The sequence below is a fragment of the Polypterus senegalus genome, chromosome 8 (genome assembly GCF_016835505.1).
Source record: "Polypterus senegalus isolate Bchr_013 chromosome 8, ASM1683550v1, whole genome shotgun sequence".
Lineage (NCBI taxonomy): Eukaryota > Metazoa > Chordata > Cladistia > Polypteriformes > Polypteridae > Polypterus > Polypterus senegalus.
In genome coordinates, this window is record NC_053161.1 from 990,405 (window position 1) to 1,017,485 (window position 27,081).

At 37.3% G+C, this 27,081-nt stretch overlaps 1 protein-coding gene across 8 annotated transcripts in view; it reads left to right on the forward strand.

Annotated features, from left to right (window-relative positions):
* Window positions 1-27,081, forward strand: part of wnt5b (wingless-type MMTV integration site family, member 5b) — a 353,134-nt gene that overhangs the window by 308,010 nt on the left and 18,043 nt on the right. The window lies entirely within an intron of this gene.

The window sequence follows — 27,081 nt, forward strand, 5'->3', positions numbered from 1 at the left end:
CCTACAAGCTCCAGAAGATCTTTTGAACAGCAGCCATGCCAAACTTGTTGCATGACTAAAAAAATTGGATGCGAAGGACAGCACAGTATCCACAGCAAGACATCACTCCTTGTCTCTCTCCATTATACGTCCCCACATAGAGATGGCCACTAACTCAAGGCCTCTGAATCAGAAAGCACTTGCTTACCCAGATGAGGTAAAGAGAACTCCCTGTTGCCCTAGTGAAACCCTGACTTCTAAACTACAACAGTAAAGCAGCTCTGCTTTCTGTTAGCCTTACTGCCACTCACTAAATTGTGGAACAGTAGGTCACTCTCTTCAACTCCCGCTGTTTTTGTTAGCTATGAAAAATCAAGTTGCAATGAGATTTATAAATAAACACAACAGCCATCTCTGTTATAATTTGTCCAGTGTGGTCGACTATTTTGATTTGGACAATTCTACTCAATGAAAGACTATCTGTAATGATGGCATCTTTGTTTTTTAGTCTTATTCATTTTTTGGAAATTTTGCATTATCCTCCATGTTTCTTTGACTGTTCTCATGTTATGGTTATTTTATTTTTAGACAATTTGCTCTGGTTCCTCATTTGCAATTTGGGTCTTTAGGTATGATCTGACCAGCTCAATACACAGTCATACACTGACTTACTGCTCCATTTAGGACTGGCCATTTGGCCATATGTCAGATTGGCAGTTTGTCGGTCACAAAGAGTATAGGCCATTGCAATTGAGGCTGTGTAGTTCTGGTGAGGGTAACTGGCACACATGCTTTGCCAGCCTGTATGAAGTAGTTCAAACTGATCTTCAAGTTTAAGAGAAGGAAGGCAGTGTGGGCTGAATGCATAAGAATCAGCCATGTCAAGCAGTGGCGATCAAAACAAACCATAAGATGCCCTCCAAGAGTCAAAAAACATATGAGACCCTGTGAAATAATAATACTACCAAAACACTGATTACTGTTTACAACGCATTTCTATCTTTTTGATGTAAGAAAAAAATGCGAACATCTTGCACAGATTGGAAATAGAAAAGATAGTCCAGCTGCATGAAGCTCTACTTCAAAAAAATGCTGTTTGGCATGGCCAGTCAGTGCCCCAAATATTGCAGTTTTGTGAGTTTAATGACATATTTTTTAACTTACTGCTAGCTTGTGGCCATTTGTTGGCTGAAGCATTAATAGAGAAAGAAGACAGCCAAGGTACAGCTACTTCTGCAGCTTCACCACCGCTTGTCTCACTGCTTCTATGGCTGACAGCACAGGCACAAATATGTGATAAGAAAAAAAAAGGTGCCTTGGCAGCCTCTGGCAGCTGGTTGTGGCAATTTCTAGGACATTTTCACCCTATTTTTTTATCGGGTGTAAGCACAAATGGCCATAAATCATCCCATGGCTGTACTCCACGTGTTTGTCAAGATATTTCTGTTTTGAAACTTGCTCTTTTTGGATTGCTCTCTATAGCAGCTCCTTTTTGACTAGTGTGCTCTATGGATTTTTGTGCATTTACACAGCTTTTTTGAAATAATCCTTTTAATTTTATAAACATTTGGAGCTTGCCATTATTACTAGGTTTAAAAAGTGATATCCTCTTCTAGTGGGCATTTGTCAAAATGCTTTTGGAACTATGTGCTTTATGACTTCTAGTCCACAACACTTTCTTTGTTTGCCTAATATCTAGTGTTTAGATGTGTTGTTTTTAAATCTTTGCTTTTTTGGAATCTTTTGCAAGTGTGGAATTTGTAAATGCTGAGTTGAATTGGATTTCTTTCATTTAATCTCATCATCTTAATACTTTTGTTTATTTAGGCCAGAGATTCTGACAGTTCTCCTCTCCCTTTTAGATACTTTGTAGGCTTCAGGCCTTTTTGAGCATGTGGGCTACAGAACTCCACTGTAGCAAACTTCTTGAGTTTGTGAGGCCTCCATTGTGTCCCATAGAGTGAATTTCACGTAAGGCTAGTCACTGGCTGACAGTTGTGTGGTTGTGAAAGGTTCCTGCAGTTTCATGAAATTACCAATGACACCAGGCACTAAACATCTAACCCTTCCAATTTAAATGACAAGCCAGTGACAGATCTGTTAATTGATTTGCAGAGAGCTGCTTTTTCATGGGATTTTTCATAAACCGAATTGAAAATTGACAGTGGTTAGCTCTCTTGTTTCACAGATCTCAGAGACTGTGTTTGAATCTGAGCCCAGCCATTAGCTTAGATATTGCATATTTTCCTTGACTCTGGATAGGTAACCTTATCCAGTACTATTTCCTGTCTCAAACCAGATATTATCAGGATAAGGGTGGGCCTTCTATGACCCCAAATTGAATTAATCAGATTTAAATATCAATGGATAGGTAGATGGAATTATGAAGTATCTAGTTAGACATTCAGACAATGACTTCCAAAGCTGTTGGAAAGCCTATAAATAAAATTTACAAGAAGGCACAAGATCCCTGAGACATTACTCAGTTGTCCAGAAATAGCTTTCAAATGTATGATGAAAACAAGGGCTTGTCTAAAACACAAATACTGAAGTTGTTAGCAATTTGATTTTTTTGCTTTGCAGTGTTGGGTGGAGTGGTGCTTGGGTGTGTGTGTTGGTTTGAGGTTTGGCTCAGGACTGCACATGAGGCCCTAGCAGTGAACTATTGGAAGAGAAGCTTGTTTGTGGTTTGCATTGATGAAGTTCTGGCTTAACTTCTAAAACATGCATTACATTTCAAAACCCACTGTAGCCAATCATTTTTGAAGTGACAAGAGTGCCACCTCTTGGACTATATAGTGATGGCTGAGTGTAAGGAAGAATTATACATGACAGGAGGGGATAGATAAAGGACTCTAAAATAATGTGTCATGAGTCGAGTAAGGAGAAAGATTTATGTAAAAACCATGAATCCATTATTGGGCTTATGTTAAATATTTTACTGAAACTTTTGGTTAGACCATTGTTTTGTTATAAGAATAATTACGGCTGATGTAACTTTAGAAATTGTTTCAAGAGCATAACAAAGATTAAACTCACGTATGTATCTGTTGTAAACACCAGATGGGCTAGGTGTTTAACTAAAAGACCTAACCAAAGCAAACATCTAAACCAAAACACAAAAACAGAAATCGTAGTCAAACTAGTGCAAAGCAAAAGGTTCTCCATCTAACCAATGATCCTTCTCATAACTACAGCTAATCTTTTTGTTGAACAATGCAAGGATAACTAACTGATGTGTGCCACCATCTTTTATAGGCAGAATATGATCACACACACATCAGCACCAGACATTGTGACATTGATATGCAGTGATGTATCAAAAAACTTCACAGAGTATGATAGTGTCAATAGCTGTGTTTGGACCCTCAGGGTTTGACATCAAATGTCCTAATCACCATGCCATGCTGCCTGTCACCAAAAAAATGATAAAATACACTATGTCAAAAGTGCTCCAAATTGTCAAAAGTGAGATGAACATTTTCTATAAGTGCCTAACTGAGAATTCATCTCTGTATCATATTAGGAGCCTAGTTTCCTCAAACTCCAGAACCTGAAATGTTGTTTGCAATAAGATAATAAATAGTAACTGTGAGGTAATTCAAAGAGTCAGAAAAACCCTCTTTTCTAGATAAGATCTTACTCCCAAATTGAAACCAAACTTAGGAAAGGACCATTTGGTTCCAAGATTTGCTTTGTAATATTCCAGTGGTTTATTTGCTTTCTCATTTTCCATTAGTGGCAGCTGAGTGGCCACAATAGTAGTGGTGCATCGTAAATGTAAATGATTGGATCAGCTGAATTTAAAAAAAAATTTTTTTTCATTTTACATATAGAATTTGATTTTATGTGATACTGTGTACATGTGATTCTGTGGTTAGTACTACTGGCTTTGTTGCTATCCACATGGAGCTTATATATTTTTGCTGTGTTAATCTTTAGTCTTCTCCTGGTTTTCCAGTTTCGCTCCACATCCTAGAGATGCTCATAGTTTGACTGATGATCCTAAATTCTCATTTTCTGAGCTAATGTGCTCTGTCAAGTACCTGACCAAGTTTTGTTTCTGCCTTACATCCAGTCCCTATGACTTCTGCATGGATCTATTAACTGTACTGTATCTTTAATCCTTCATAAGGAACCTCTGAATAAATATGGAGCCATTTAAATGCATATGTTGCACATATACTGTGCATAGAGAGAGCATCATAATACATGTAATATGTAAAACAGTTCTTAGACTTCCAAGGCCACGCCTGAACAACAGTTGAAGAGTCAGTTCAGACACTTTCCACTTCAAACACTACTTTAGCCTCAGCCTTCTGGTCGTTCTTATTCTTGTTCTTGACCCATTGCTTCTCTGTCAGCTTAATCTAAATCTGAGTGAATGTTAAAATTGGTAAAATTTTTCATTTTATCCACTTTTATCATTTTTATACAATTTTATCCAATGGTCCATTTTACCCAAAGTGCTTTTTTCAATATCTTACTCCAATATCTACACCATGTCACTCCTGACAGGTAATCATGAACTTTATTTTGGGATCTCAACTCAATTTACCAGCTCTGTGGCCAGAAAAAACTCCTTCAAGTCTCATATCTAGTAGTATTTGAAATATTACAAGAAGAACATATTGTAAAAATACTGGAGAACGTCCAGAGAATAGTGATTAGACTGATTCCAGAACTTTAGTGTTTGAGCTATGAGGAAAGATGAAGCAAACTAAGATTAATAGGAGACATGATAGAAATGTTTAAAATTATGAAGGAAATTAGTAGAGTAGAAGCCATCTGTTACTTTAAAATGAGTTCTTGAAGTAGAACACAAGAGGCTTTTGAGAGTCTAGTTCAGGAATAATTTAGATGAGACATTTTCTTCCCATAAAATACTGTAGATTCATGGAACAAATTATCAAGTTATATTATTAAAAACAACAACTTGGTGACATTCAAACTTGGATGTGACTTCATATTTTGGAAAATGGATATAAAATAATGAGCTGTTCTGGTATGAAATATTTATTCCTAACAAAAATATACATTTCTACCTCTCTTCTTGTACTTGAGAGATGACATTCCAAAAGGTAGCTTTTTTCACACAAAGTCTTGGTCAAATGTCTAATTTGACCCAATTTTTTTTTTTGTTTTCCTACTACACCTTTTTTGGCCTTCTGTGTCTTCTAACCATACTTACATATTCACAGCATTATTACTGATTTCAGAATATATTCATACATCAATGTTATGAATTTCGTTATTCCAGTACACATCATGAGTGGCCAGTGCAGCCTGGAGTTTAAGGTAGGAACCATCCCAAGATAGGAGATCACTGTTTATTTTAATATATTCTTTATTTTATAATGTTTGTATATTAATTTATTTATTCATTTCCCAAACATGTATTTTCTAGGAGAGTGTTTTGGAAACTAAAGCCCAACACTGCAAAAATAAAGGAGCCAAACCTGGACTAGGTATTAGCCCACAGCAATACACAGTCACTGACACACCAAATCCAAACCATTCTGGATGACCAGTCAACCTCACACGCATGTATTTGGGATTGGGCTCGACATCTAGTGGGTTACCTTTATAATAACAGGGAGAACATGTACAATCCACACAGTCAGTGCCTGGGCTGGAATTAATGTTCAGAATTCTGGAGATGAAGTTGCAGTGCTAACTTTACCATCTGGCAATCCTATTTTAAATATTCTAAAATGAAAATCAACAACAGATGTATATTAACAAATGTACACCACCACACTTTGTTTTAAATGCCATGATTCCCTGAAGAGTTCAACCCAAGACATTTGTCAGAATGGCGCTGTTTGACCCTTCCTCTGTGCAAGAATTAACAAATAATATAAACAGTGGGTAAGACCAAGGTGTGACTCCTTTCCCAGAGTCATGATTATGGTAAATAAAGTCAGCTGCCTTATGGTAAATAAAGTCAGCTGCCTCAACAACCCGCTCCATTTTATTATGTAGAGCGGAAGAAGCACAGGTGACCTTTGACATTCGAGTTGCAGTGGCCAAGGTTGAGTTTCACCTCTGAACTCGAGAGAAGAGAACTGACAGGTTGTGTTTCTTCACAAGTACAGCTGTTGAGGCCATCTGTAGGGACAGGAGTGGAGAAGGAGTGAGTGTGATAGTTACACCCTGGGTGCAATTCATTTAGGTGACTGGAAAGAAACTGGTGTGAATATTAGCACGATATAAGGTTGTGGTGTAGGTAGAGCCAACTAGTGACAAGACGCAACAGGGTCTGCAACACTGAGATGTTTGAGCATTTAAACAAGGAATGGCACTTTATTTAAAATTAGACAACAGTTTAAACAAAGTTTTTATGTGTGCACTATGTTAGCCTACAGTCTCTTTATCATACAAAACAATGTTTTTGTTATGAAACTAGCAATAGGAAATTATAATGTCCGAGTCAGTCCTTGAAAGAGTTCATTTTGCTACACATGCTTTCAAAGGATATTAAGTTAAAAAATCACAAAAAAAATCTAATCAGTTGCACTCGAATAGTTATGCTCACTTTTTTATGAAATTCTTAATTTGTGCCCATTAATTATAAAGCTAAACCCTTATCATTGTCATCATCATGTTGATGGACACTCAATGTTAGAATGATGTCTGTCTACTTTATTTTATTTTAGATTTACTAGGAGCCCAATTCTTGATCTATAAACCTTGGGGAAGTGGTGACAGAAGGTTCTTTTTGAGTCGTTCTTCTGCAAATCTGATTTCTTATCCCTCTTTAGTCAGTTTCATGAGAGAGGGGATCGGTCTGGAAATAAAATGTTGCTTAACTCTTTCAGGGCTGATGTCGACTTTTGTCAAAAGGAGGAGTTGACGATGGTAATCAACTGTAAAGTGTGAGAAAACCAACCATTATGATTTAGTTGGACTCTCGTTGGTAGAAGGAAAGTTAGCTTCATTGGTTTGACCGAGACCTGTGCTCGTGTAAGTAGTAAGGCATAAACAAGAGCAAAAATGGCACTGACATAATGGCGAGAGATCAAAACGAATGCGTAAAGCAAAATACTCCGTGGATGAAGTTTTGCCTTTTATCTCTGAACTGGACTATGACTTGCCGGACTCCGATTTTGATACAAGTAATCGAAAACGAATGTGAGGTTCCAGCTTCAGCTGACTGGTCCCCAGCTAATCGTGGAGCTGACACGTCTATGGCAATGTTCGCCAGGAGGACTGCCACTTAACAATGATAAGATGTAGAAACCAGATGGCAATGGACTGCAACCGTGACTGCTGCTGCCCCACCCATGCAAAGATAGCCTGGCAGCAAGCCTGACGCCCATTCTTGGCAAACTGGCAGCCGCTGCATGCAGCAACAGACGTTTTATGTTGATTTCTGTGTGAAACCATTGCTTTTCAGAAACTATGTTTTTTGGAAAAAAATATTCAGCCCTCAAAGAGTTAATGAACTATGTGTCCTCAGAGGGTATTTGCAAAAGCTGATAGGTACCAGCTATTGATGTTGACCCACACCATTGCATTGTAGGCCTTGAGGGTACCTTTTAACAGGGTCCTCTGGTATCTGTTAAACTGGGTGTAGAGAAATTACCTGGGGAGATGGAAGGTGGGTATCGGATGCAGTGGCTTATCTAGTAGAGCTTGCTCTCTAGGATCAAAGCTTCAATGCTGGTTATCGTTGCCTTGCTGAGGATGCCGGAATTGGTTCCGTATTTCTATCACCTAATGTGGAGGATGATTCAGAAGCAGTACTGATGCAGGGTTAATGAAATCTCTCTAGAGTTTCCAGGTGGCAGGTCTTAGTAGTGTGGCAAACTACCTTATACACCATTAGCTTTGTCTTCTTCTTAAAAAAAGACAGCACAGTTTGCTAAAGGAAATGCTGTCATAGCTTACATGGAGCTGAAAGTCTTCATTGAAGATTGCCTTCTGGGACAGCTGCCTGCCAAGGTATTAAAAGTAATCCAGATTTTTCAAAGTTTCTCCAGAGATAATAATTACTAGGAGTTCAGTTGTCTGGCCAGAGTATGGTGCCCAAGAATGTAATATAAACATATGCACCACTTTAAAAATATACAATATCACATATGTACACAAATGATTGGATGGCTGCAATTAAACTAGATACTGTAACATCTGTGTCAGGTTTGATCATGGAAAACAAAATGTTATCTTCTGCCAGTTGTCCAACATGCAGAATTGACAGGCTCAGCAAAATAGATTGTACTGAAATGTAATGGAAATACATTGTGGCTGGGTGCAGGAATTATAAGCTGCAGAGGGATAAAAGTTGGGACACCAATCAGGTCATCCCGTTTAATCAACCAAAAAAACTCCAACAAAAGAAGTACCTTTTTGCGTTATGTTGCTACCAGCCCTTAGGTAAAATATAAACAAATAGTTTCACCTCTCAGTCACACAAAACACAAGCTCCTTTGGGAAAGGTTGCTCTGATCATAAAAGATGCTTCCTTCCAGGCAGCTGGGTTTCTTATATTGGATGACTCTGAAGAGGTGGGGCTAAGTGTCCTCACTGGTCGGTTTCTCAGAGCTGCTGGGAGAGAAGGAGAAGAGAATGTTAGCAACAGCTGCCGCTCTCACCTTGGTGGGTTATTACATACTTTGATTGAGCCCATGAGGAGCTCCACCAACATGCACGGGTGACAATATCTTTGTTTTATAATAACACTAGAGTGAAAACAAGTCTTCTTCCTGTATAGTGCCTTGCCTTGAGACATAATATCCTATAACTTTACTGCCTTACTCCCTTTCCCAGTTTAAATTATGGTTGTTTGTGGTACTTTTCATGAAATCAAAGAAGAGGACCATGAGATGGGTGTTATCAGTGAAGAGAGCTTGGACTTCAAGCCCAAAACTGGTCATTTTAATTCCAAATGTATTTACTTTAATTTTTAATTATATTAAAGTATAGTAATATCAGAGTAAAACCTAGTATGCATTAATTAAAAAAGTAAAAAACTGAATTACTTATTTTTGTTAAATCTTTTTCTCTTGCTGGTGTAATTTCACCAGAAAAAAATGCGCCACGTATTTTCTTCCATGTAATGCAATTAAAATATTCATTCAATGACTTTGATTACATTTCTTAATATCACAAGAAGCTGTTCATGAGCATGCCGAGGCTCCATTCGATGTTTAGTACCGTATACAAAATGTCATTTCTGGCATGAATTTTATTTCTGGCAGGTGTTTTCTGAAAAATGCTTCTCAGTCTTCAAAATGCTGTCAAACTACTCTCAATAAAGTGCTCCACTGCCTTTCTTTAAAAGCTCTCGCTCCTTTTAAATTTTAAGCACACCCATCCTGTCCTCTTACGTTTGCCATTCCTGTCTTTGAATTGTTTCCTCCCAATTCCATGCGCCGTAGACCACGTGAATGTTCTGTTACAAGCGCACAGCCTCTTTGCACTTCTCAGTCACTGTACCAGAGAAATGGTGAAAGACAAGTGCCCGACGTTGAGGTACAGTCCTAGACTTCTACAGGCTTCAGCGGAGAGGTTCAGCGAATTCTTGAGTTCTTCCACAAACTGGAAAGAAACAACACATTTATGTGTATACTAGAGTTTGGTGATTATCATCTTGGCTACTTTTGACTGAGTCTTAAGGCAGTGTAGACTGAAGAGCTTTCTATCAAACTGGTATCTGATGCCACATGGAGGAAAAGGTGGTATAAGTGGTGGAAATGCTGATGTGTTCTGTTGATGACACAGCCCTGTATGACTCCTTTTTGGATTCTTAAAGATATCTGGCTTTTTACAATTACAAAGAATAGTTGCAGTCTTCAGACTGTGTAAGAATTTCATTACTGTCAGGAAGATGCTAGCAGCTAGAACATCAAGGATGAAAGACAGTTTTCTTCCTTATTCCATCAAGCTTGTAAATAGAACTCTTCCACTGACCCTCCCCTCAACACTGCAGGCTAGCTCATTGTTGGAGGATGAAAGGCCATCTTGATACCATGTACAGTACCTGCAGAGCTTACATTAAATCATTTATTTATTTGCATGTGCACTGTTTGTTTTTGCATTTCTTTTGAACCTGAATGTTTTTGTTTATTGTTGTAAATTGTTGCTGTGTATTCTTGTTTATTGCTGGAGGACTCCCAGAATAAGGTTTTCATTGTAGTGAATACATATGACAGTAAAGTTCAAATTAGAAGTTAAGTTTGTTGTTGAAATGGCATGTCCTTCTAGCTTCCCAACCCTCTATCCACATCCATGAACCCACTTTAGAATTGCCAAGGAGAGCTGCTATGTGTTCAAGCTCCCCCATCACTTATAGTCAAAGAGATACAGACATGAGATGGATGCACAGGAGAATAGTAGTCCCTAAACTCCTTTAGAAAAGATGGCAAAATAAGACTGGTAGATGCGTGAAATACAGTAGGCCATAGCAGAAAATGTCAGAAATAGTTTTAGGTGAGTATAAAACAGAACCATTGCCCTGTTTTCTGAAAATGATTTGTGCAAAAGCTGCAGCCTATTCTAGCAGCATGGAGTACAAGGCAGAGAATACAATGGATGGAATACTAGCCCATTGCAGGCCATACTTACACAAACACCATACCAATTCTACGTCACCAGTTAAGCTAATTATTTAAATCTTTTTAAGATAGGAAAGCAGATGCATGTTCACCGGGAGAATGTGTAAATATAGCCTTTAAAAGTGTGAGGCAGAAATAGTAAAATCTGTACCACTGTGTCTCCTTGATGATAAGATACCACTAAAATCCAGAAAGGGTAGTTAAATTAATACTGCAGGTGATTTATTTATCAGAGTAATCCAAGAAGAGGATTCAAATACAGGCTCTCAACCTCACAGCCTCATAGATACATTAAATACTTTCTAATTGGCTCTGACACGGCCAATAGATATCATTCTATACAATGATATACAATGTGATTTTCATTTAACTAAAGGGAGGATTGATAACATGTCATACTGGGAATCATATTCTTCAGGCTAAGACTCTTGTGTAAAGGGCATGGACATACCTAGACAGGATAGGAGTCTCTGTTCTTTGGCATACATAGTCTACAAATTTAACTAAGAAAGGAGATTTTACATATACTTACTTTGGCTTTCTGTTTTATTTGTGCTACCACATTTGGTGAGGAGTAAAGCGCAGGCCGCAGAGTCATCCTGGCATCCATTGGTCTAGCAGACTGCTTTTGAATTGTCAGATTGGCAAAGATGTGTGAATGGAGTGTTTGGATTGATTTATAATGAGTGACCAAATGGCTTTTCACTTAGTCAGGCTATCCTTGAGCAGAGAGAGGAAAAAAAATGAAGGTCATTGGGTCAATCCACATTCCTTTTTAAAAAGAGCTGGCAACCCGTATTTTTTTGTGTTTGAAAACAACTTCAAAAAAGGAACGCTGGTTTCTGCCGTCTTTCAGGTAGGTGTGTTATGGCTCTGATTGGTTACTAAGTTGTGTTTAGCAGCAGTGTTCTTTACTTTTACTGATATAAGAAGGTAGCTAATTGAAGACACTTAAAAGATTAGAAAATGTTGAAAGGGAGAGAGAGAGACAGAGAGTAACTTTAGTCAATAATGGGACTAAATACAGTTAATCTCCATGTTCTGTGCACACTTTTTCATTTACAGTTTTGTAGGGAGTTAGTGACATTAGGCTCCAGGTAGAAACCAGTCCTGCGCAGGATGCCAGTCCATTCCCTCATAGCTCATTCCCACCTAATCCCACTAATAAAATGTGTTTCATTTTCATAGCATGTCAGCCATCATTCTGCGCTAAGTATTTGCTGCTAAAGTAAGGGAGAAGGTGTTAGCCAGTTGTGGACGAGCAGAAGGCCTTAAAAAACAAATACTTCAAATTGAAAGAAAACAATTGGACATTTATGTAAAAATTCAAGTAAGGGCCATTGATGGAAACAAAGTGAAAATTTGCCTAGAGTTCATGAGTTGGAGAGGGTCATTATAGAGTTAAATCATTCTAGACCTCCATGGCCTTTTTACACTTTCAGCTTCTATTACGTGAACTTGAAAACGTCACATTAAATATAGAGCAGGACACCACTTCAGGTCAGTCACTTAACCGAAACCAAACACAAAAGATGAATAAGTTAGCTAATATTATTAATAAACTACCAAATAAAATAGGTCACTTCTGATATGTAATAGTTAGAAACAGGCTGGTAAAACCTTATCTACAGGACCTGCCATGAGACAGGGTGTCATGATAATACAGGACTTATCATTCGATAGGAAATTTGCAAAGCACAAATTTATTTAAATAATTAGTTAACACTAAAGTTTTGGTGCAGTCGAATGGCAGTAAACATCAGTAACACTATTGCAATTCTGCACTTACCATTCTTCTGGATCTTTTATTTTGTTAAAATTAAGAGAATTTTCATCTGGGTGACATAGTGGTTATTACCAGTACCTTGCAGCATTAAAGTCTGAGTTTGAATCCTGTTTTCATTGACTTTTATCCCGTTCGAATTTATTTCTTCATCCTGAAGTTGTGTACAGTAAAGGTGTGAGTTTGAACACCAGCATTCTTACAAGACTGGCTCATTAGTTGTGTCCAATGCTGCCTTGAATCTATGTATAAATAAGTAGGTTCAGACAATTAAAGGAAAAATCTCCTAATAATACTGCGGTAAGGTTTAGGTGTGAAATAATCCAAAATTTTAGAGTGTTTACCACATTAAAATCATCATCAGACTTAAAATACTGTGGAAATGTTAAAGCAAGGTAGTCTTAATATTGTTAAAGAGAGTCTAAAATGAGCATTTAAAGGATAGGTTCAGTATTTTTCCAAGTCTGAGTTATTACTTCACAAACTGGGTATGCATTTGCCATGTTTGCCATATTTTCTAAAGTTAAGTGCTTCCTATAAATTTAAAAACATTTCTTCTCTTGGGTGGGGGTTGAATTCTGTTTTGGTAAGTTGATTGTATGTAATGCTATTTTCTTCCAGTAAAATGATAAAAATAAATAAAGAAATAAAATAAGTAAAACATTTGTTCTGGTGCTTATATTATTGGTTATGGGATATGGAGGAAAGGATTAAAAACTAACCATTTTTCAAGCAAAGACTGTTGAGTATTGATCCATGTCTTGCGATACATGCACATTCTAAAATAGCATTTTTCAACAAAAAAACACCAGTATTATGAGATTCATACATTTTTAAAAAAAAGAACAACACTTAATGATAGCCAGAGGGGTGGTTTCCTCCTGACAGGTGAAATTATAGTAAACCCCTCATGCCACGTGGCTGGTTTTGTTTTGATTCACTTCCATATTTATGTTATATCTCATACAAGCAAACAGAAAATGTTATGTTAAAAAATTGACTTATTTGGTAAGTTTGTATGCTTTTCTTGTGTGCCCCATACCCTCCAGTTTAAAGTGCTAGTGTGGGTAAGGTACAGTATTTTTTAAAATTTATAGAAATCACTTAACTTTAGAACACAATTCCGTGTGGCAAATGCATTAATACTGTGTTTCTGAAGAAATAACTTTGACTTGCAAAATACTGAACATATCCTTTACATATTCCATCCACAAACCCTTAAGTAGACTGCATGTACAACAGATAGATAGATAGATAGATAGATAGATAGATAGATAGATAGATAGATAGATAGATAGATAGATAGATAGATAGATAGATAGAACTTTATTGGTCCCCAGGGGGAAATTTGGCAGTCTGTTTTGTTATTCATCCTTTGTCCATTCCTTAGAAGCTGTGAAAACAGTGTCACTGGTCTTGCTCAGTTCTTCGTTTTGGAATTTCTCTCCTGTGGACATTGTGGTGTCATTTCACCCTACTTTCTCCTGTGGACAGTTATATGCAAATAAAATGTGGGGTGTAGAGTGGAGTGCCATAATAGGGCACAGGTTGCTGCTGCTGTCTCACCTCTCGAAGGGCTGGGCAGTGAATCCTAACCTGGCCATTGTCTGTGTGGAGTTCACACATCGTCTGCATGATTTTTTCTCCAGGTTCTTTCCTCCACACCCCAAACACATATTAACTGGACAGTCTGAAATGGTATAACATGAGTGTTTCTTACGACAGACAGTGGCCTTGTCCACAGTTGGTTCCTTTCAGCGAATTCTTTTGGGATATGCTCACATGCCCCTTATACCTAAAATGCATTACGATGGTTCAGGAAAGTGACAAGTTGGTCTGTTTAAAGTCAGTTCCAAAGTTATAATTGAGTTCATGTAGTCTATGTCCTGAGTTTCTACAACACTGACAAAACCATTAGACAAACAGAGAAAAGCATCTTATTCTTAGAAAAGCCCTAGTGTACAAGGGGGCTTTTACCCTTGTCTCAGCTCCTCCATGGAGGTTCTTTGTTTGTTTCAGTACTTGCAGTGCCGTGTTTGATGAGGGAGGAGTAATCTAAATGCCTGCAAAACTGAGAGGTTATGTAGCCCGTCTGTCTTTTCTGTTGTCTCAGTCTGTCATGTTGTGTCAAAAAAGATTACAGGGCTGTGTTTCTGATTGTTCCTTGGTGTCAATTCTATCAGCATCACAGGATACCTCACAGGAAGAAAAACAAATATTTAAGTCATGGGGGATCTAGTATGAAATTACTTTGTGTATCAATGTTAACCTGCAAATTTATGAAAATGCCTGTGATGTACATGTCCAAAGTTTTGTGAGTACAATGTGAATAAAATATGAAGCATGCATATCAGCAAAAATAACAGAAGGAAATGTATTACTTAAGATGTTATAAAGCTATTCTCAGTTCAACGAAGTCTATGAGGTTTTTTAATTGGATTGCTGTTATTTGTAGAGTGACATGAACAGCCATATGGTGGCACCGTGGTTATAACTGTTGCTTCACAGTCCAGTCACTGCCTGTATGGAATTTGCACATTCTCCCTATGGCTGCTTTGGTTCCATGCAGTGCTCCTGTTTTCCTTCCATATGCCAAAGACATGATGAGTATGCAGTTAGCTGGTGATTCTAGACCGACTGTGTGAGTGAGTGAGCCTCTCAAGGTCTAGTACCTGTCTTGAGCCCAGTGATGCCAGATGGGATGCAGCCTCCTGTGACCCTGATTGGTACACCTATTTTCTGTCTCCAGGACAGCCTGAGTTTTTTAAGGCATGGATCATACAAGTTAACTTAGAGATTTTTAGTCCTACTGCTACTTTCATCCTGCAACATCCCAAAGATTCTTTTTTGCAATAAAATCACTCTCATGATCATGAAACCAACTTAGGATGAAGTACGCTTCATGACAAAGCACAGTATTCATTTGAAAAAGGGCAGATTGTCAGCAGCAGTCTGTAGATGTGATGCAATGTTCAGTTGCGTAATGTGTTTCCCACCATTGCACTACCACCTCATTCAGCCTGTACTGCTGATACAAGGTAGGACGGAGCAATGGATTCACGCCGTTTATGCCAGATTTAGAGACTATTATCTGCGCATTTAATCAGAAATTCAGATTTGTCAGATCAAACCACACTTTTTCATTCTTCAGTTATTTGGTTGTACTGATCAATTGTCCACTGTAGTCTCTTCTTCCTGTTCTTAGATAAAATAAATGGATCCTGGTGAGGTCTTCTATTGATGATGCCCATCCGATGCAAGGTCTGCCTCATTACCCTTCCGCATTCAGTGTCATCTTGCTAAAGCACTGTTATTGTTTTTGGCCTTCCTGTTCGTTAAATTCTCTCATTAATAAGCTTTTTTCACCAACACACAACTGCCATTTGCTGGATGTTTTTTGTTTGTTGCACCATTCTCTGTAAACTGTATGGTGGAAGTAGCGTTCAGAAATCCTAGGTGGGTGTCTGCTTCTGAGAAACTAGAACCAACCCATATGTCATTGGTCAAAGACAAATAGATCTTGTGTCTTTTCCATTTTAAGGTTTGCCCGAACAACAATTCAACCTCTTGACCATGTCTTTATTGTATATTGAAAGAGCTGTAAGGACACAATTACATGTTTGGAATAGCAGGCTGCTTGTGCTGATCAGTAGGTATACCTAATAAAGTGGTCACTGAATGCACATTCATAATAAACATTTGTTATTTGGTTTGGTTGCCAGTGCACAGTAAAACAAATTATGAAGAAAAACAATTGTATTTTATTAAGATATTTAGGAATTTTCTAATTTATATTTTGATACCAGAAAAGTATATTCACATGGTTGTAAATCTGAATGCAGTATTCTGACATTTTAAACCCCTTTGATCTGTTAGCCAATCTGCTAATTAATTAAACATTATCCATATGATGTAGTAAAAAACACAAATGTGTACATGTTTATGAAATTAACATGAAATCAACCATCTGGAGTTACCATATATGACAAGGATAACGTGTTAATTGACCTGCTTAGTGCAAAGAATTTTCCATGAATGGTAACAAGGAGCAACAGAAAATTAAAATGAAGAAAGAATATGACATTTATACAAGTAATCGACAACAAGTATGAGGATAAAAAATAACAAAGTAGAAATAAAAAAATAAGCCAAAACCAAAACACATAAATAGGTGGGATAAATATTACTCAGTCTTTGGTTGGTTGGTTCAGGTGGACTGAATGGACACGCACTGTGCCACCAGTCACATCTTTGTAGATGCCAGCTACAGTTCAAAATGGATGCCAGCATACACAATGGAATTTCATGTGAGGCCTGTAAAGTACAGCTTCTGGCACCTGGTCCTGTGGATTAGGGATTAGGGTGGACTATTGGACCATCTAAAACAAAACTTTTTTTTTTTCAATTCCACTAACTTGGAAAATTTTCTCACATGCAGTAAGTTGGCTATGGGAATGTCATTTCTCAAGAGCCAAAAAACAAATTATATTTATAATGAGGATTAGTGTATAGTTGCACGATGTGAGGAGGAGCAGGATAAAACACGATAAAATGATCCCTATTTATTAGCAGTAATGCTACTAATGGGAAAACAAAGAAGAAATCAAAAAATTACCAGTGAGTCAAGCAGTGGCCAAAACCTCAGGAAATGCAAGACATTTCTTCCGAAGAAAATGTGTTCAGTAGTCCGCTAAACAAAAAGATTCAGTTTCATTTACTCCTTGGTGGTGCTGGGTTAGACAAGCTGTCTTGGCTTCGGGTGCCTGATATTGATTATTAGGCTTGTCCAACTTGTTTGTATGCTCTTTCTCTGCCTGCATTAGCTGCTTCACATATCACAGCGATAACATGAACCAAGGCAGAGGTTCTGTACTGTTTTCAGCAGAGTTGTTTATTATTGTTCTCTATTTGTGCTACAACAGAAACTTGCACACAAGATTTTCCCCTTTAGCATTAGAATTTTGGGTGTGCGGGATATGTAATAAATATAGCAGTTCAACTCTTGCAAGGTAGCACCTAACAGCAAGCCAAGTCTTCAAATGTTTTATCTTTCAATATGGAAAACATTTTCTTGGTTAAACAGTATTTTTGTATTTTGCATTTTCTTCCTTTGGTAAGATTATGAAAGGTTTACAACACTCAAAAATGCCTACTGCACCCCTTGAACTGATGCACACACATCATAAAGTGCTAATAAACCTGCATTTCCAAATTATGGATATTTTGCAGAATGTGATCTCATTGTATAAACTCATGTTTAGTGTACAGTATATTGCTGAATGAAGTACTCTGTAAATAAAATACACTATTTTAAAGACGAACTATAGTGGGAAAACGTCAAAGAGATTTGAACAAAATGACCCAAATGCGACTTTAAGAAAAACCCAAGAGAAACACAAATAAGTTGCTTGCAAGACAATGGTAATGATAAAACAAAAATGAAAATAGTTGAAGCTGCACAGTAGCTCCTAATGTCATTTGAAATGACGTTTTCAATAATAAGGTCAAGTAACTTTTTGTATTATTTTTAAATTCATATGAAAGTGTAGCAAAAGCTTTAACTTGGCAGAATACTGGAATAACATATATTTCATAAGTAAAATGGAGACACCCAACAATGTTAAAGCTACTGTACCTCTCTTATCATGGGAGGATATTCTACATTTACTATTATTTATTTTAATAACAAAAGGGAATATTAGTGATGTGTTATTAATGTTTTAGGAAGTCCAGACCAAGGAAGCAGAAATTAAGTAACTTATACTTAATTTGCTTACAAAGATGGTGTAAAGCACTGAAAGACTTGAATAAAATATTTCTAAGCAAAGGTGCTCCTTATTGCAAGAAAGAATGTGTCATGTCAAATAAAACAAAACAGTAATGTCTTAGAACATTAACATATTTTAAATGCCCTGGTGGTCATAGGATAAGGATGCATACAGGAAGAGTATTTAACTCTTTTAGAAATGGAGTACTAAATTAATCCTGAGAAAATGTTCCAGTAAATACATGTATTTTAATATAGCTAACTTCTGAAATAACAGGGTCAGAATATTCTACACATTTCCAGCTTTAACAAATAGAGACAGGGCAGTGAAGTGGCACATGCTGTTGTCTCACATTCTGTGCTTAATGACTGCATAATGTATGTGGAATTTGCATCTTCTCTTTTTGTCTGCATGGTTGTATAGTTCTACAGTATTACTTGCACATCCCAAATATGTGAGTGTTAGGATGTTTGGCCACTGAAATTGGCCAGTGTGAATGTGATTGTCTTTACTTGGGGCCCTTTCCAGGCTTAGTTCCTGCCTTGTGCCTGGTGCTATTAAACACCCCAACCTGGATGATGCTTGAATGGACAGGTTGCAAATATAAATTGTAAACCATACAGAGACAGTCGGGCGGCACGGTGGCACAGTGGGTAGCGCTGCCTCGCAGTTAGGAGACCCGGGTTCGCTTCCTGGGTCCTCCTTGTGTGGAGTTTGCATGTTCTCCCCGTGTCTGCGTGGGTTTCCTCCGGGTGCTCTGGTTTCCTCCCACAGTCCAAAGACATGCAGGTTAGGTGCATTCGCAATCCTAAATTGTCCCTAGTGTTTGCTTGGTGTGTTTGTGTGTGTGTGTCCTGCATCCTTCCTGGGGTTTGTTTTCTGCCTTGTGCCCTCTTTTGGCTAGGACTGGCTCCAGCAGACCCCCGTGACCATGTAGTTAGGATATAGCAGGTTGGATAATCGATCGATGGATGGATGGACAGAGACAGTCTTTTTTATTACCTTTGCAAACTACAGAATGTATAGTGTGGAATTACCATGACTAAAAAAAGTTTAGGCCAGTAACCAAAAGAAGACTTATGAATTTTGCATGGGTCCAGCCATGCAAATTTCCACATTGGCTGATTTTATAGTTGCCAATGAATTTGACACATACATGTTTAAGATGTGGGATGAAACTGAAATCTTGAAGTTAAACCCAGTTAGTCAGAGCAAGAACAGGCAAAGTCCATACAAACAAAATAACAAACCTACTGTGAGGCGGACATTAGATCACTGTATAAAGGTACGAAAACCTAGTGCATATGATGGAATTGGTATCGGTCTAGAATGCCAAATGGTGAAACAAGAAAGGATCAAATTGTAAAATGATATATAGAGAAATGTAATTCTTGTGTCTTGTGCATGTTTGAGGAAGTTGTTGTTTATTATAATAATTGTATAGTTCTTGAGTTTTCATAAAGGCTAAATGTCCCCCTTTGGGACAAATGTTCTATCTATCTATCTATCTATCTATCTATCTATCTATCTATCTATCTGTCTGTCTGTCTGTCTGTCTGTCTGTCTGTCTGTCTGTCTGTCTGTCTGTCTGTCTGTCTGTCTGTCTGTCTGTCTGTCTATCTATCTATCTATCTATCTAATGCTAGAATAAGCTGCAGGGACTGACATCCCTGATGGATCAAGTGGATTTGAGAATATTACAATGTTAAAATTAAACTACTTTTACAAAATACAATTAGGAGAAAAATAAATCTCATCAAATTGGAGAAAAATAAATCTTTCAAAGTACGAAAAGTCATTTTGATGGCCTTGCATTTAGTGGTGCTATGACTGCGTTGACTAATTTCGAAACACAGGGTTGAGTCTATGTGCACGTGCTTGAAAGCTGTCAGTTCGGTTCAGGATCTGAGCGCTTCCTCCATTAAAATTTTGACATGCCAATGGGTGCTCATGACATGGGAAGATGACACTAAGGTATTATATGGAACAAGAAAAAAGGTGCAGATAACAAAGGCCTAATGTTCACAGGTCAAGAAAGAGAATGCTAATGAGAACCTGTATTCAGTTGCAACATGTCCAGAAGCACTGGCTACACAAGGTAATTGATGTGCACCACATAAAAGTTATCCTTCAGCCAGAAGTTAAAGCTTTCTCACATAGCTGGCTGATCAACCTTATGTTTGAAGACTCTGTAATTAAGCATTTTCGTTTTTATCTTTGTCACAATAAAAGGAAACATGTATACGCTAAATCACAGAATTTTGAAATACAACACAAAGGTGTTGCAAACTTGCTTGCAAAATTTATAGTATGAATGTAGAGGTGGCTAGAATTTATAAACAGTTATACATTAAACATTTACTGCAAAGACCTTCTTTGTCTTTCCATAAATTAATTATCCGTGCTTTCAAAGCATGTAAGTCAATCTCTTGGCTTTGAGGCAAACAAATATTGTGCCTTTCCCTTAGAACTTACTTTACGATGTTTACGAAGCCCCACTAGCTGACCTTCTCTTCTGTTGTACTGCCCTCTCAGGGGTCATAGATCACACTTTTCTCCAGTTAATGTCAGACTGGTGAGTGTATGATAGTGAGTGATGCTGTCACAGAGATAACAAGTCCATGACATATCATTTTTTCATTTCACTTTCCCAACCGTATTCATATAGACAGGTCTTCACTGGGAATATACAGTATGTGACTGAAAAAGAAAACAGCTGCATGGAAGAACTGTGCTAGTTTGTTATTCAGATTGAATCTTTAGTCTAATTAATGTCAGAAACATCTTTGAATGGAGTTAAACGTATTGCCTAGTCCATAGTGCATTGAGTGCCACTGGGGTTCTCCTTTAGTTGTTAATGATTTTGTACATCATTATACAAAGGTTTTTATGTTTTAGGATGTCTGGATCCATGTTGATAGCAATGGGACAGAGTTACAGCAATATAGAATTCTGTTATCGTTTTACATTGTGTTCTATGCTTCTTCTTCTAAAAATATTTACCTAAATATCAATTCTTCTTAGGTTTAATGTTCTTTCTAAAATTCTGTGAAAACTTTTGCATCAGTAGCTTTACCATTCTATTTGTGACTCTCTTGACATTCTTTCAATGTTAGGCTTGTTATTTATGTTGGTTTTTTTTTTTTTTGTTTACCTCTCCAGATACAGTGTCTTGTGATTTGTTTATGGTCATAGCAAACTGCAAACCATTAAAAGAAAACGGAACGTTATTGGGAATCATAAATATTCTTGGGAGGAAAATGTTTTGTACTGTTCCATCTCCTGTCAATATCTCAGCCCATATTATGTGGCTGTGAAGAGCTAAAACTTTCAATGTACGGTTTCAAATGGTTGTTTTGGTATTCTTGGCTTTTAGAATCCTGCATTAGATATTGTCTTCTAGCATTGGTAGTTGTGGGATTTAAATTTGTTATCTTTCTAGAAGGCATATTATTTGAAATTAAATAACAAAAAGGAACAGAAGTAGCCAAAAATCCCAACTTATTGACAAAACATGCAAATCTGACAGGGTGTACACTCAATGAATATGCTGAGCTGTCAAAGTCTATGGGTTCATCCATGGGGTAGTAAGGTGGTAATACATACAATGCTTTCTAAGCAGATCTGCTTCAATTTATTCCTAAAGTTTCATTACAATCTGTTTCTATTCATCCTTGATTTGGGATGGAAAACAGAAGAAAGTAATGTGTCGAGCAGCAAGATTTCTCAAAGAAAACACCATCAAGTCCAAAGAGTATTCAAAGAGGAAGTGGAGGCAGGCGCACCTTTCGCTGCCTCCTTCTACCCATAATGTACATAATAAAGCCAGAGAAAAGCTCTCATGACTGCTCAAACATGGCAAAAGCTATCATTAATTATGTTTTTTCTCAGCTATGCTTCGTTTTTGCTCCTAGGAGACACAATGTCCCAAGAATGTGTTTCTCTTTTACAGTATATATACTGTATATGGAGGCACATTGAGTCTTTACATGTTTTTCAAATGAAACAACTAAAGTTACTAAATGTTGCATGGTAACAATCTGTTCTAAATTAGTAAACAAAACAGAAAAAAACAAAAAATGTAATGCACCAGAAACATGGACTATAGATAGATTTACAGCTAGATAATTTGTAACGTTCTTCAAAAAAAAAAGATGTAGCTGGTGGATGGCAGGTAGTGCATGGGCCCTACTTTGCAGCAAGGGATGTCAGTTGAGTTCTGTAGACAGGAGTACACAGTCGAGGAGTAACATACAAGACTAATGTAAACAGAGTTTATCTTTTTATTTCCTTTTACAATTGCAGCAAGAAAGTAATAGAGGTGACCTTCATATTTTTTCATTAGCCTTATTGTTTTTATGTAAGTCAACAGCCTGCCAAGACACAAATACTGTAGTGTGTGAAACTGCATGTTTGGTGATGTAGTTAAAATGGAAATTGCTAACATTGAAAAGGTCTCCTTAAAATTGCGATTTCAAAGGTGTTATAATAACAAATGGAAAATCAGCAATGTGGCACTTGTTTTTCATTGTGAATGAGAAAGGTGACAAGCTTTCGCTTGGTATGATGGATGCTTAAACATTCAGGCATAAAACATAAGTATGTTGGGGATCTCTTGTTCAAGTGTGAACAGAGTCAGAAGCAGATCAAAACTTTTAGAATACCAAAGTAATGTTTACAAATCAATTCTTAGCACAACTTTAGATCAAAGAGCAGGACAGTGAGGTAGGCGAATCTATTCTGACATGTGTTGTAAAAAGGTGTGCTTAAGAAGCAGAAGGCTATCTGTTTTACTAATGACAATACAATCAAATCATTCAAAATATGATTAGGCTGATCCTGGAAGCAATCTGATAAATCAAATGTGTAAAATTTAACAATAGTGCATAGCGTGTCTAGAGTAATGTGATAGTGTGATGTTTCCATTTGTATGTCGGTTTTTGCCTTCAAGTAAGATTTTTTTTTAATACTTTCAAATTATATTCAAATAGTGACATTCAACCTTACAATGTGTGTCAATAAGACATAAGATGGATTGGCACCCGACTCTAACCTATTAAAATCTGGAACTGGATTAAGCGAGTTTGAGAATGTTATGCAGTGTTACATATTCATCTTTGAGAAACATCTTAAGTCCGAAAGAGAGGATAGGAAGAGGAATAGTCCTTTAGTTTTACACATTCTCTTGGTGTGTACTGGGCAATGCAAACAGAGTTTTCCCTAGTCAGCCTTCCAAGCTAGTCCCTGCTGTATTTAACTTTTGATCTCTTGGTTAAGTTTTTTCTTTGCCACTAAACTTTTGATTAATTTTGTTTCATACTTTTGGAACCACATCACAGTCAACATCACTTCAGTACAGTCAACACTATGGTTTATAAATACTGTAAGCCGTTATAAGTTAAGACGAGGACTTTGAAGTCTGTCTTATATTGAACTCGACTGATCTCCAGTTGAGCAAATAAAAACTGCCGTACTGTCATCATTATCATTGATTCTGCTGTCTGGATGCAATATTTTATGTGATTTGAAACGTAAAAAATATGATTTTGGATATCTGGAAGCAGTGTCTTGAAAAAATTACACTGTATTAGGGGTTTTGAGAATTATTTTAGCTAAAAACAAATTTGGAGAAAAAAATTTAATACAGAATATTTTTCAGTTTCCTTACTCATATAAAATGAGTTTCATTGTCATGTGGTTTTTTTGTGCTGTTGACATATAATGCTACATTGTTTATGCAGGACGTTATTTACTATATTGATACCATACTGCACTATGGGAAGCCCAGACAGGGGGTGAGAAGCTAGATGGTCTGTGTAAAATTGTACCTGCCTTCTTCTAATGACCATGGGCCACAGAGTTTTCTTTATTCTGGAAATTAGAAGTTCTGTTTATAGTTGCCAGTTGGTCTTGGCTTAATACAATTCTACTTTATCATGTACTTATGATCCTTATGAAATAACAATAATAATTACAGTACGTGTCAAAAAATTCAGTACCATTTCAATGAAACCAGCACATTTTTGACACCATTCTGAAGATCCTCTGGATTAATTCAATTCATATCAGTTTATTGTTTTATAACACTGTTCACTGATTGCAGGCACAGTGCGCTGTGTCAAGTTCTCCGGTAAAATGTAAAAACAAACTTTACTAACTTCATAATGAGTACACAAAGACACAAAGTAATTTAAAATTGATTAACTTAAATCGAGCCCAACAGTATCTGTCCATTAATTAACTGTTGAACTATGGAACATTGACAACAGGAGAGAGGAAAACAAAAACTGCAGTCAGCAGCATGCCTGGAGAAAATAAACCTCTGGGGGGTCCAAAGTCAATTATAACAGACAGAGTCAGATGCAGTCAAAGTTCTGGAGACATTGGCCAACTTGCTGTCAACCCCCTCTACTTTGTGTTGGGCAGTCTAATCTGACGACAGAATCTTTCTATCCTTTATCTGAGATGCAGGAGAGCAGCTGGGCAGTAGAGCAGTGGCATCACGTACCACATTAAGATGCCGGGAAGAGAAACAGAATAGAGGAGGGTTTGCAACAGTTCATAATTATCTGAATGCTCATATTTTTTGTACAAATATGCACAGCTAATCAGTAGCTCTCAGTCAGGGTATACTAGATTAACATAGTGAGTCTTCAGCCTGGATTTAAAAGCTGAGACTGAAGAGGCATCTCTTTATATAAGTAGGTAGATCATTCATTTGAGGCCCTGTAACTAAGGGTTCAACCTCCCATTGTTATTTTACTAATCCTTGGAATCTTTAGTATTCTGGCATCTTGATATCTTAATGTGCACTCTGTTTTGTAAGTAATAATAAGTTTGGATATGTAAGCAGGCCCTTGGCCATTTAAGGCTTTGTATGTAAGAAGGAGGATTTTGTAATGATTCTTGTGGCAACATTTTAGATTAACTGAAAGCTGCCTAAAGAACAATTTGAACAGCCAGTAGATAATGCATTGCAGTGGTCAATCCTTCTAGAAAGAGATGCATGAAATCATTTGTCAGTATCCTGCATATTTAGAAAATGTCCTAATTTTCAACATTTTTCTGATGGAAAAAAAGATGTTTTGTATAGTTTTGTAATGTGTCTTTTAAAGGGCCTGCTAATGTCCAAGTTAATGCCAAAACGGTGTGCTGATTCAGTAAAACTAATCATATTCCAGCTTAGTTAAAGAGTGACACAATGTTGTCGAGGTCTTCATAATGTCCCCTGATGACTACAATTTGTTTTTTTTCCTGTATTCTAGGACAAATAGTTCTCATGAATGCACTCCTTTAATTTACTGACACAATTAATTAAATAATCAACATGGTGGTGCAATGGTAGCACTGCAGCCTCGCTGTTAGAAGACCAGGGTCCTCCCTGTGTAGAGTCTGCATGTTCTCCCCATCTATGTGTGTAACCCCCAGGTGCTCCAGTTTTCTCCCACTATTTGGAGACTTGCAGGTTAGGAGAGTTGGTGAAGCAAAATTGACCCTAGTATGTGTCTGGAGTGTGGGTGTCTGTGTGTTCGCCCTGCAATAGACTGGCACCCTGTCCCGGGTTTGTTCCTGCCTTGTGCCCTTTGCCAGCTGGGAAAGTCTTCAAACACATCCTGGTCTGGATTAAGTGGGTTAGAAATTGACATGACAATTAATTAAATACAACATCAGAGAAATGTCATTTGGTCCAAAGGGGAGGTATAGATGAGTATAGCTTACATACTAGTGACAATTCATGTAAAAAGAAGAGAAGGGATATAAGAGAAGAACATGAAAAAACTGGAGAGATTTTTATTTAGGACATCAAAACCAAACATAAGGCAAAAACCAAAGCCAAAAAGTGAGAAGCTGAGCATCAAAAACCAACGATTCACAAAACAGTTTCAAGGAGATGAGGTTTTAGAGTTTATCCAACAATCTAGGATGACAATGGTAATTTAGAGATCAGCTTTAACAATGTGACACAACCATTGAAGGCACAGTTCCAGCAATACGGCATGACATCATTATTATAAAATAATACCACATATGAAAAAACAGATGGCACTGCAGTAAAATATAAATCATTTGTTAAATTTGTTTCAGAGAGAGTTTTTAATTTCAGATCTAGATTCTGCATGTTTAAAGAATCTCAAAACAACTTACAGACATATACTTGAAAATGTTTATAAGAAGAAGTAAAATTTTAAAATAAGTTGAATCATAACACTGGACTCTGGGGTGCCCTATTCCAATATTTGCTGCCATTTCTGTGATTATCACATGCTGATCCTTACTGACTGTGGTTGGCTGCCACCCTGCCCGGGGTTTGTTTCCTGCCTTGTGCCCTGTGTTGGCTGAGATTGGCTCCAGCAGACCTCCGTGACCCTGTAGTTAGGATATAATGGGTTAGCTAATGGATGGATGGATGGATCCTTACTGATTTTTTTCATTATCACTCATAGTAGCTGCAGTTTGCGAGTGACCACAATGGAGCGAGTTAATAAAGTCTAGGTTCCCTGATTTTAAAGCGCTTTGCCCACCATCTGACATTGGTTGTGCCCATGCAGGCATCTACATTGTTATCTCCATACTCGTCACTGTGGTTTCTTCCTTCAGAAGGCATATAGTCTCCCTAGTGAAATTCTAGTCATAATGAAGTGTTCTTGTTAGCAATTTATTTCCAGTGAACCGTGAACACTTGAGGCCTGTAGAGTCAGGTTTATTCATGCAAGAGCTGATAAATGGAACTACTAGTTTGTGACAGTAAGAATTTCAGTATTGTTATTAATTGTTTGGTTATTACAATATCTTTGTGTAATTTTGCTCACCACTCACATTATATATGTATGCACATAACCTGAAACCGGATTAACTCCGAAATTCTAAACAAATGTGCTTCAGCTTTATTTTCTGTGAGTACCAAATAGAACAGTATCATGGCTAGTGTCTTCACTTTCAGTTACAAATACAGCATATACCAGCGTTTCTCAACCTTTAAGTATTTGCGACC